The following is a 12,400-nucleotide window of genomic DNA, read 5'->3' as shown; positions in this document are numbered from 1 at the left end:
CATCTTTTTACAGAAGATTTTGACACAAGTCATGTTAAAGACTGCACAGTGTTTTCCAGACAGCAGTCCTCCAGGCCAAGATAAGTGGTCTGCGGAGTAATACTAAAGCATATTAAGCCTCATTTAAATAACCTGCCAGCACTTTTTAATTTAAAATGTTGATGATAAAGGTGGACTAGTTGGTGAATAGTTTGGAGAGCTGACAGTGACTGGTCAGAAGTTTGGAGCTGTGGTGATACAGGCCGCAGCTCCCAAAGCAGACTAATGATTTGTGGTTCCTCCGGTCCTGGGTGCGCAATTAGAAGGATGTTAAAGGTGCTTAACTTTTAGCTGCAGGAAATTGAGCACTTTAGAAAATCATACCCAATTATGCTTGCTCAAATTGAGGCATCCAAAATTTTAATTTCTTCTAAGAGTCTTAGCCAAATTATAGTTCCTCATTTAAGTCAGTCTCGCTGTATCTGAACTTTCACTTCAGCTTTTATACTTAAAGATGAGATGCTTCAATGTGTATTTTGTAAATACTTTAAGAAATTAAAAGCAAATAAATGTTTAAATATACAGTTGTCTGGTTAAGCTTCCAAAAAATATGTTCATCTCTAATGTTCACTTACCAGTGTATTTAAATATGAAACAAAAAGCAAAGACACATTTTCAGCTTAAGGGAACACGCACAATTCTTCTGTATTTGCTTTGAATGCTTCTTTAGAAGTATGTCCTCATCGAACTGCCCATCCTTAAGCTTTTCTCTTGAGCTGTTCAATTCTCAAATGTTTCAAAGGTGCATACTTTGCCAGTCTAGGCAATGTGTTGTATACACTGGACAGAAAAAATGATCTGAGTGTTGATTAAAAAGAGGGCAGTTCTTGTCATTCACAGTGGAAAGTTCAAGGGTTCTTGACTTGATGAAGCTATTCAAAAGCATCTTTTACGGACAATATTCCTTTCTGATGCCTGTACATCATAAAGGCAATGCCCTTGTGTGAAACCCTCCATGCAGTGTTGCAGGAGAGAAGTAAGAAATAGTGTTAAATACTGATGGATAGTTTCCAGGTTATAGAGTAATGTATATTTTCACAGCTATACTGTTGATACATGTTCTAGCAGAGTGTAAATTATTTAACAGATGGATGAAGTTATTAAAATTTTTGAATGGTGAACTTTAGTATTTTTCTATATTCAGATACAGAAAATGTGTTTTGGGGGAGGAGGAACTTATAAGCATCTTTGTGGTTTTATGAATGTAGAAATTCATTACATTAAAGAAACTTCTTAGTCTTTGTCAAACTCCCGTGTAAGATTGTACCTTATGTTAGATTTCTTTTGGCTGTCCACAACATATTTTTCATCACATCAAGGAAATGTTTGTTTCTGTGTTTTTTTTTTTTTTTACATTTTCTTTTGGAGCTTATTCAAACAGTGAACAGTCTTAATTTTAATGTCTTTCTCTTGCAATTTTTTTCCTCATTTGTAAACACCTAAACCTCTTGTTATTCTAGGTCTGAGTAGATCAAGCCTGCAGTATATTGGCCAAATTGACCAGCATTGACCATACTTTACCACTGTTCCTGTTTAGACTGTCTGAAGTAAAGGTGGAAACTGTGCATTTAACTTCCCATGGATAGTTTTCAGTAGTCACAATAAATGTTACTTCAGTTTAGGGAAAATACAGATGTTACCTTCTAATTCTGTTTCCTGAATTAAGGCTAGTTACTAGAAACTCCACAATAGTTAGTAGTTGTTGGATGTACACCATTCTTTTATCACAGCACTGAGATTTAAGAATCATTTTAGATTATAGTTCATCTTTTGGAAAGAAGTTCTCCACAGTGAGGTTCTAAAAAGCATCTTTGCTATTTATACCAAAGGGAGCAGGTCCCCCATGACAACTAGTGATTCTTCTCAAATAATATAAACCTTTGTGGAGAGGGGCTCTGAAAGAGAGAGAAAGTAGTTTGTTAGTGGTACAGCACAATGCAGCAGAGCCTGAGATGGTGACAACAAACCTAGCTCTGGATTTAGAAATGGGATAGTCAGTAGTGAGGTCCCCAAGCTACTGATCCCTGGCAAGAAGAACATTTATAGTCCCTGGTGCAATGGGATGAGAACAGTCCTGTATGACTGCGGGGGCTGCAGTCAGTACCACAGGGCAGGACAGCCTGGCTGCATGGGAGCATATCAAAGGCTTGTGGCTCTTTGCAGCACATCTCATTGCAAGGTGCAGACATGCTCTTCATCTCAGAACAGACTACGTCCATGCTAGAGATCCTCCAGTAAAATAAAACCTATTTGTATACATGCCAAAAGCCCTCTTTTAGTGAGGTTGTGTAATCCCTTAATTGTAAACCTAATTTCAATGGGTAGCCAATATAAGCAACATAAGGCAAAAACCATTGCCAGCATGAGCTGTGTCTAGGCTGGTAGGAGCTGCCAGTACAGCTTTCCTTCGTGGCTGTGCTGCTGAATACTTCTCAGTGCAGAGCAGGTTTTAAAGATTTTCAGCCACATTCAAAGAAATACATACACTGCTTTAAACAAACAGGCAGAATTAAGATGGTGAAAATAAGTCTGTATTGTGTGTGTAGGATTTTTGGTAGGATTGTGCTGGATATTTATTGGCAGCCTCAAATTGAGGGATACTTTTTGATGTGGGGCAATAATGTGTTTTGGTAACTTCATGTTCTGCTCTTAGCTTCTCTAACCCACAGGCCATGGTGCTTTAAAATGAATCACAATTTAAGAAAGATTAACAGCTCTTCATGAGTCCCTCTATATCTATATACAGATATATAGTTATCTTTAGTGCACGCCCTTGTGCTTTGTTTTGATACATTTTATTTCCATGGTTTTGTTTGAGAAGACATGATTGTGTTACATATAAGGGAGGTGCTTCCTAAATCTTAGTAACAGTTGAAGGGTTAAAAATCTGAGGTCCTATTAATGTAGGGAAATGCTGACACAAGTTCTTCAGTCCTTTTCCTGACAGAACACCCATCTTTAATTTGCCTGTCTCTTTACCCATATAACATTGTACATCTGTCCTTGAAAACAGCCCTTGCAGCATGAGCGTAGCCAGTGGAGTCAATTTAGCAAAGGTTGCTGTCTGTGTCCTAGCAATGCAGGCAGACAGCCTGGAGCTACGACTTATAATCAGCTAAACAGGTATATGAATAATTACTAAAGATAGAAGCCTCTGTTAATTGCTGTTTTTAATCTTGTTCTCATAAATTGTTACAGAATTATTTCCTCCAGCAGCAACATGTCAAAACGAGTATTTTTTTCTCAGATTCTAAGTAATCTAGTGGATTTAAGAACATTTTTAGTTTTAAGAAGATCCTTGCTAATATTTAAGCATATGCATACTCCCTGGGAGTATTTTAATGAATCCACTTTAAAGCTCTGTTCCACTGCCAACATGGTGGAAGGAAACATTGCTCTGAAAAACAGTGAGGCCCAAAGTATTAGGAGTTGGCCGAGACTAGAATCAGTTTCTGAAAGCAAAAACTCTATTGAGCTGTTGTTTTTCCTAAAATGATTGCTTACCAAAATGTTTCCTTGATATATTTGAGCAAAACCACTTTCTTTTCAGACCACTTCCTCTCTTCTGCAATCACTGTATATTTGATTATCAAAACAGACAAAACAATAAAGATCCCACTAGTTCTGTCTTGTTGTTTCTAATGCAGTAATCCTCCACAGTAAGTGGGAAAAATTAAGGGATGCTCTTAAGAGATTGATTAGGGTTTAGGGGAAGAGTGACAGTGACTGCATTTGGTCTTCACCAAGAACATTTTGCCTTATTAGGCTACTTTGCAGGCTAAACAGTACTTTATCTCACAGCCCTCTAAAAATAACTCAGTATGGCTTTCTGGCAGATTGATATAAAAACTGTATGATGACGATACATGGATTTGTTTAAATACAAAGCTAGAAGCATGAGCTGGACTCCGAATGATGAATGCCTTTGTATTCCAGAGTGGAAGCTTTCCAAGACAGTGATGCAAAGCCACCAATGTGTAACTTTTCTTTTAATTTGTAACTTTGGATTTTTATCTATTTATTCATTTATATAACCTCCCATATGTTGGATATGGCACCATTGAAAAGTTACATGCACTTTTGATGGCTTTCTAGGCACCGTGATGGTTATGGAGAAAGTGACGTTCAGTGTTGGGTTTGGAGTTCTTTTGAATTACAAAAATACCCTGTGTCTCCACTTTCTCATTTGAACGCTCTCAAAGTTGCTTTGTGGCATAGAGAAAGGACCTTGCTATTAACTTTCCGATGTACAGAGTGCACGTGCTGTGGACAAGGAAAGATACCTCTTCTTTTCTATGTCCCGTTCAGGGTGTTTGTATCAAATATTCATTCTCACTACTGATACCTTCCATATTTTAGCAGGTTGTTTTTAACATGCAAAAATACAAATAAAGGTAAGGATTTTAAGCAAACGGATAAGGTTCCCTCTAAAACCCGTTTTGGATGAGGGGGACCTCAGTGAACCTGGACACCCAGGATCAGATGGAGAGGAGGATGCTGTGAATTGAGGCACTCGCCAGAAGGCCCTGGCAGCCCTGCTCACTGCATTGCCTTGAGGGTTGGCCTGGAGGAAGGAGGAAGATAAGGGCACTGCAGATAAGGGCACCTCTAACCTAGAAAGAAGAATTAAAAGAAAATAGTCCCTGAGATTGAGTATGTTTGTGGAGGGTTTATTCTTTCGACATCCTAATGAGAAATATTGATGCAATTTATGTTTATGAAAAATATTGCTAACAGCCACAATGGCACAAACTGTTTTTACAGTGCCAGGAAGAGTCCAGGACCCCTGGCAGGACTTTCACTTAGCAAGCTTCAGCTTCCTTCACTCCTCCACATCTCTTCAGCCCTCCACAGGCTCACAAGCTGCTGTTCTGATAGTTCGCTGCCTTCTCTCACTGAAACCTGATTAGCCTGCTGTCTCCAGAGCTGCCTCCTTATCCCTCTTAAACAGCTAACCAGGGAGAGAGGAGGCTTAGCTGTAATTAACTCTCAGCCTGCCAGAGGTGGAGGAGGCGTCAGCTACAAATAGCAGCTACAAGTTCAACAAAAATAAATAGCTTGACTCCAAATACAATCTTGGGCATCTCAAAAGCAGAAGAAAAATACATTTTTATTGAAGTGCTTAGAAAAATGTTGTTAGCAAGGGAGGTAGGCTAATCCTCATTGCATTTGAAAGTCTTGCCTTATGTATAACAAAGTTTTAAATTCTTTACAGATCATATGAACCTGAAATATTAGTTTGAAATCCAAGGCATTAGTTGATCAGATATACCCCAAAGTGATAGCAGGCTAAAAAGTCTAAACTGCATGAGGAAAACTGGGCAGTTTGCAGACATTGTATAAAAATCAGTTTGATAAAGTTAATGAAAAATACGTAATGTTTTAGGAACTCACTTGATCATGCTGCAGCAAAACTTGATTTAGTACGGAAAGGTCTTTAACTAAACTCTATTTCTTTTTGATTTCCTAGAAGAGATGTCATGAACTCTAGCCCAAGTGCCAAAAGAGGCATTGAAAGTGAAGTTGAGCAGTGAGGGCATTTGTACTATGCTCCATGCATTTGAATGGGGCTATTTAAAAATTAAGACATCTCTGAAATTTTGGTTTCTGCATTATTTCAGATAAAACAGTAAGACTCATCACAAAAAGCAGTTTTTAAAACATTTGTTAGCATTTGTAGCAAAATAGACCAACAGAAGGGAAGAATTTTGTAAGTTGGGTAATACTCGTAATTCTGAGCCTCACCAGGTGGGCAGATGGGTAGGTGTGGGGGCAGTTGCAGGAGCTCTGCCGTGTTGCTGGTGACATTGTGCTGGAGACAATCTAAACTGATGTCATCCTTGTGCAGTGATTTTTTCTCTTTCTGTAAAGCATCTCTTCTGACTGTCATACTATATTACAGATGTGATTTTTTCTTTAGACTACTGTCCTTCATTCTTTATGTCTGGATGGCTTCATTACTTTTGTTTCTGTTTTCTTTAAAAGCATAACTGTGAAGAGAACCAAAGAGACAAAAATGATGAATGTGGCTTCATTCTGTAATTCTGTTCTTTTTTTTTTCCATATTTCATTGTAATTGTATAGATCTTTTTGTTTTCCCGCACATGGTAAAGGCATTTAATCAAGAAAAGGAAGGAAGGGAGGAAGGAAATAGATTAGAAAGTTGCAGCACTGCATATTATTAGATGGTTTTAAGGAATACTTCTTTTTTACAGAGATTATAGCAATTTACAAAGTTCTTTTGTTTGTTTTGTTTGGTTTTCATTGCATTGCTTACAGGTCTGTCCTGAACCACTGCTTAGGTATGAAGGAAAGGTTTTTATAAGGTGTTAAGTAACAAGGACATGAGGATTCCTTTGGTCTTGAAAGGTAAATAGGACATAAATCTCTTTCAGGAGGTGTTGAGTGTTTCAGACCAAATGCAACATTCCAGCATTTTCAGGTATGTAGTCCAGATCAGAGGGTGCGTCAAAACATTTAGATAGCAAGGGAGCATGCAGACAGTGGTTATGGTCACGGAAGAGAGCAGGAGAAAAGGAAATGCTGTGTTAACAGTTTGTAACTTTTCTACCTTTTTCTTCTAAAGCTTTATGGAGCAAGTGACCAAAGGTTAAATACTCTAGTCTTAGTATGCTCTGCAATGTAGACTTAATAAGACTTTGACTTAAACAAGAAACAGGACTAAGCCACATAAGAGTGTTCATTTATTTATTTATACATGCGTGCATGCGTCCTGGGTTTTCCTCTCACACCTGTCTTCTGGAAGGAGTTGGTTTGATCCTGGAAAAGTGGGTTATGCATGAAAGACACCTGATGTGGAGTCTAAGGTGTTTTTTTTATTTTTTAGTTTTTAAGTACATTGTTGCCTTCTGACTGGGATGCAGCCTTGTGATTTATAACTGCTTCAACTGACTCAGCCTACTGTGAAATACTAGGAAAAATCCACAGCGCCACTGATCCATGTATTCTGTGCATTTCAGCTGTGTAATTGTAAGCCTTCTAAAGAGTTTTTTTGAATCCTTTGAATCAATAGTAAAATATATACATATCCAGGGAACTAATTCTTGGTCAAATAACCTACTCTAGATAAACATTATAAGGAACTACCCTGCTGTGTTCAGCAGTGCAGCTAAACTCTGATGAATAAAGATTGGTCCCCAGGATAAACCTTTAAATCTTTGGTCATAGAAAATTTGCATTGCTAAAGGGTTATATTATGACTCAGTTGGCAATATCTGGTATTACAGCTCCTTGAAGAGAGTTTCCTTACTCCTTATGTTTTTTTCTCTAAACAACTTTTTTAGCTCTCTCATCTGCACATCTCTTATAATGAAATTGCAGTAGAACATGATGATGTCCCCCCTGTATTGTACAGTGGACGTGATACTGGAAATTGGGAATTTGATCTCTGTTCCTCCGCAGCCTTTCCTCCTTTTTCTCTAGGTAATCTGTTACTTTATTACAGATGTTTTTATTTTGTTCATGTTTTACAAAAGAGGGGCAAGGAGAGAGAGAAGCATGAATTACACCCAAAAGCTATGCCACTTGACATAGGTGCAGATGAGCATTGTGCCACTTTGCTGAGCAAAGACTCCCAAACATACATATCCATCTCTTGATGACCATAGAAATTGGTGTTCCTTGGTGTGCGGGTCTGTTGGACTATCATAACTTCAGACTGGACTTTGGACTTTTTAAAAATAAAATTCTTGAGTGGGAAGTGTCTTGTTTTGGATAGCAGGCAGAGAGCAATACTGTGTTTATGTGGTGGTGGTGATTTGTTTCTGAGCTAAGCAGTAACTGGCAAGGTTGGGATTTGTAAGGATTCTGATCATCAATGTGCCTAGACATTGATGACATGCATTAAACAGAAAACACTACCTCCTATTTCCAGGTAAACGGGATTCCTTTGGTAATCTTTTAGCTTCTCACCTTAATCAGCAAGGGGTGGCCCAAAAGAGTGTCCTCCCTTTTGCCTCTGTAGGACCGAATGATGCCCTGACTCCCATCCTCTGGTCAGGCAGAGCATCGCGCTGGCCCTGCAGAGAACAGGCTGCCCAGGGTCTGAGGGGAGATGTGCCTGCAGGCAGCGGGGTCTGTATGGCTTTGGGAGCGGCACAAAACACGGCCAAAGAGTTTAGTCTCCCACCTTAGCATTTAAAGGGTGCTTACCCAGCATGGACCCGCTGCTCCCAGTAGTAGGTGTCTTTAGTGAATTTTCTTAATAGTTATCACTGCCTGAGATAACCTTCCCTGTGATGTAATTTGACATACTGCTGTCATTGGGGCTTAAACATAGTAATCTTTAAAAATGATTGGGAATTTGCCCTAGAGAAAAAACTGTTATGATTAATTTCTACAAATGATAAACCACTCCTTCTTCAAAATACTGTATGCTATGAAGTGTGATTTAATCCATTTAACTACAGAGCCTGATGCTTCTGACAACTGTGACTCAAATGTCATCACAGAAAGTGATATTTCAAGTGGCAGGGTGGGATTAGAAACCTGCTGAAGATTTGTCAAAGGAGAAGTAAGTACATAATTTTTAGATAAGTGATTTGTCTACTCTAAACCACTTCCGCTGGAAAGACAGGCAGCTTAAAAGAGAAACCTAAACTGTTAGGCTAGAAAGTGCATTTAATTGCAGAGGGGGGGGGAACAATCCTTTTACTTATGATGACAGTTAGAGAGGAAAATAATGAGAAAGAAAAAAAAAAAAAAAACAGACATATGATACAATGGGGAATGTAAGTTTTCTATAGATTTTTTTTTTCCCTCAGAAAATAAGATTTCACTGAGTCTTGTATGAGAAACGAGTCAGTCTTGATGTTGAGGACCTCACAGTTGCCTGTACACTGTTGTTGTTGTTGCTTTTTGTGTTTCTTGAGATATGAAATAATACCAGAACAACTGTGAGAAAATTTTGTAAATGCAGTAAAACCTGAAACAAACACAAAAATATATGCTCTGTTTATGTAGAATTTGTGCAGTTGCAGTCAATTATAAATTCCATTTGCAACCACAAAGGCTGAACTCAGTGCAGCTACCTTGCTGTAGGAAGTTTGGTCTTTCTTTGCATTACAACATATACCTCTTAATGCTTTGCCAGTCCCAAATAACGTCCTCTAAAACTCATGCTATTTATCCATTCTGCCCGCCTAGCTGTGTAATTTATGTCTCCCTAAAGCATCCGTCCACTCTGAAAGGCCACAGAAACAGTTTCCTAGGGTTCTCTACTTTTCTTGTGTGACTGAGTCTCAAATTTGATGCACTGGGATTGAGGCGCCATTCTGTTTCAGGCTTGGTTCTGCCGGGCCTGCGGGCCTGCCGTGGTCCCTGAGGATCTGGCTCAAGTCTTTGTCGTGTTGTAGGGACTATCCACCATGGATAAAAGTGCTCCGGGCCTAACGCCATGTTAGTGACACCTGTAGCGGCCATGTTGTGTCAGAACTCTTCCTTCAGCCCCACTGTGCAGCTCGGAGGTTGCAGAAATACCGCCACGAGCCTGGTTCACCATGCTGCTCGTTGCGGTAGCCAAGGGGAGAAAGCCATAGCCCTGCTTGGCGGCCTGACCTGGAGCTGAGGCTGCAGGAGAGGAAATTGGGAGAAAAGCACACGTACCTCTTGCTTGTTTGAAGTGGATTTGCTGAAGGAAAAAAAAACAACAAAAAAACACCACACCATGAAATCTGACAATGCTCTTTTGTGGAATCACTTTTCTGAGAAGAAGTGTTCTTTGATATCTGTGATAGTTTGCTGTTCCGATCTGTCATGTTGCAGACTCTGTCAGCTAAGGTGTTTATAAAGCAGAGTTAAGTGATTGTAAACATGGCAGGGAAAGCTGAGGCCATTTCTTAGATGGAAGGAATTTTGCTGGATTGCTGGTATTTTTATTCTTTTCCCTGTAGGCCCTCCTTTCTTGTTGCTTGGGCTGTGTTCGCTCCCTTGCTGGGCCATACGGGCCAGCCGCCCCTGAGGAGCTGAGGTCCCATGAGGAAGCGGCTCCACGCTGCAGGGGCTGGCAGGAAAAGGCTGGTTCTGGGCTGCAACTGCCCGTCCTCCTCCCAGGAGGAGACAGCTGTGTCACGTTGGCTTCCTGTTCCTTTTTGTGTTTGGTGGGGGAGGTTTTCTCTTTGGTACCGTCAAAGGCCTTGCACCAAAGGTTTTATTGAAACAGGCTACGCTGCAGCACAAGTTGAAACGTGGAACTTATTTAAAACTTGTGTGTAACCCAGGGAGGTGCATGGGAAAGGTGCTTGGTGGTGGGAGGAAGGAGCACCAGGCAGCGCTCAAGGTCTGGGCTCCAAACTTAAACTAAAACACACCAAAAAACAAAGTAACGAAGCAAACAAACCAAGGCTGTCCACTATCCTGGTAACTCCCACCAGCAAACCACAGCTCTGTGCTGCCTGCCTCAGTTTCCCTGTCTGCAGGTGAGGGAGGACGCTTGCTGTTCTGCCAGGCAAGAACAAGGTGGTAAGTGGCCAGCTACCACCTAAGTGGTTAGCACTGTTGCAGCCTGCAGTGCCATCAGCAATAAACACAAACCTGCTGCTTCGCTAACAGGCTCAGCATGTCCAAGTAGACCTGTGTGTGGCCAGGTACAGACAGCCCCATGCAGGTACCAGCCTGGCCCAGGTAGAGCCCCACACAGGTACAGGTCAGCCCAGGTACAGCCAGCACAGGTACAGCCCAGCCCAGGTACAGCCCCACGCAGGTTTCCTGGCCCGAGCACAACTGTGCTGGGCGCCGCCAGCGCTGCTCCACTGCAGCAGCCGCTCTGGACGCTAATTAGCGTGCCTAGTTTGATGGATTTAGTCAACAGCATTCAGCAAACAGGGGAGGGGGGAAACAAGTGTGTAAGATTTTCCGAATATAAAGACTTTTCAGCCTCAGTGCCCTTAATGGTTTGTTATGCGGACTTGGACAAGTGTTGCTTCCAATTAATTGATCAAGGGGATTTATTTTAGTATTTTGGCTGGGTGCCAGAGAGGGAGGCTTTGTCCTGGTGGTTTAAGCACCACCCCTCCTTGCAAGTTTGAAATGTGAGCTGCCTGCTGTTTTTTTTTTTTCCTCCTCTCTGTTTCTCTCTCTCTCCCTTCCTTCTGGCAAAGTGGCGGTGGCTGCGTGTGTGCGCGCGTGTGTGTGTACGCGTGTGCGTGCGTGTGTATGAGTATGAGAGGAGGAGGGAGAGGTGTAATGGGAAAGCAAGAGATGGAGCACTAGAGGCAGAAAAGAAAACCATCAATATCAGTAACATGCAGCTGAGGTGAGATTTTCTGAGTGTTTGATTTTCTTAAAACCCTTTCAGAAGATTTAAAGCAGCCTTTTTCCATGCCGTCTGCTGAAGACGTACTCCTAAGCAATGTCATATGGATGCTTACATGTATATTGCTGTTTTAGGTCTGTTCGCGTATGTGTGAAGTTTTAAAGCTTAACCTGATTCTCTTTATTGTCTCTAGAGGGTTGTAGCTTGAGCACAAATAGCCTGTTGGCAAGTACGGTATGAGCCCATTAGCAAGACTCCATCTGTGATTGGTTTTGCCTGGAAACCGGGAGACAAGCAATGAATAATTGATGTGTGTTGTGCAGTAGCTGGACAGGCAAAGAGGAGAGAGAGGGAGAAACAGAGCAGGGTGCCCTCAGAGGGGGGAGAGAGAACAAGCTTGAAAATAGCTACTGGCTGCCTTGTGCTGAGATTAAGGCAACCCCGGCTGTCTTTGTTCTGCACTAGATGGTTTCTGCCTAGAAGTGCTTTCAGACATATGTGGCCTTTTTCTGCAGCAGAAGAGAGGCAGGAAAAAACAGAGGAGGGGGAGCAAAGGAAGACTAGTTTTTTTTTTTTTTTGAATGAAAGCTAACTTGTGGGTAAGTTGCTTTCTTCGGGGGGAGGGAGGGTGTACGTGTGTGTACGTGTGTGTGTGTGTGTCAGCCTGAGTGTGTGTGTGTGTGTGTGTGTGCGTGCGTGTGGCAGCGGGCGGGTGCATTGTGGGTAAGGCAGTGCTGCATGTTGTCAGATGGAAACAGCAGCACCAGGGGATGAAAGGCAGCTCCAGCAGGAAACTGGGACAGATTTGCATACAGTTACCGCGCGCTGTGCTTGCCCCTTGCGAGATTTTGGGATGTGAGAGGGAAATTCACGTCTGGCTCATTTAACTGCTTGATGATGTTTTTAATTTAGGGGGTGGGATGTTTATTCTTCTATTATTTTTTTTTTTTTTGCGTGAGAATCTGGTTTATTTTACCTGCAATCATAAAACCAAAATGCAGCAGCAATCATCAGTGTCATTTTCTTCAACTTTAGCCTGCCTGGCACTGTCAAAATGTGACGTGCTGTTCTGCGAGCAGCAGTGACAAT

The 12,400-nt window shown here is 41.3% G+C and overlaps 1 protein-coding gene across 15 annotated transcripts in view; it reads left to right on the top strand.

Moving 5' to 3' along the window:
- Window positions 1–12,400, top strand: part of ZMIZ1 (zinc finger MIZ-type containing 1) — a 344,474-nt gene that overhangs the window by 240,444 nt on the left and 91,630 nt on the right. The window contains exon 1 of one of the 15 annotated variants that reach the window (XM_068689470.1): window positions 11,136–11,311. The exons of 13 other annotated variants lie outside the window; for them this stretch is intronic. The gene's annotated coding sequence lies outside the window, so the exon portion shown is untranslated. Of the gene's footprint in view, window positions 1–11,135; window positions 11,312–11,705; window positions 11,911–12,400 lie in introns of those variants that run through there. One more of the 15 variants, XM_068689472.1, reaches the window with a different exon arrangement.

This window comes from Anas acuta, chromosome 7 (genome assembly GCF_963932015.1).
Source record: "Anas acuta chromosome 7, bAnaAcu1.1, whole genome shotgun sequence".
Lineage (NCBI taxonomy): Eukaryota > Metazoa > Chordata > Aves > Anseriformes > Anatidae > Anas > Anas acuta.
Note: the sequence above shows the minus strand (reverse complement) of the source record. Positions and strands in the feature narration are given on the sequence as shown.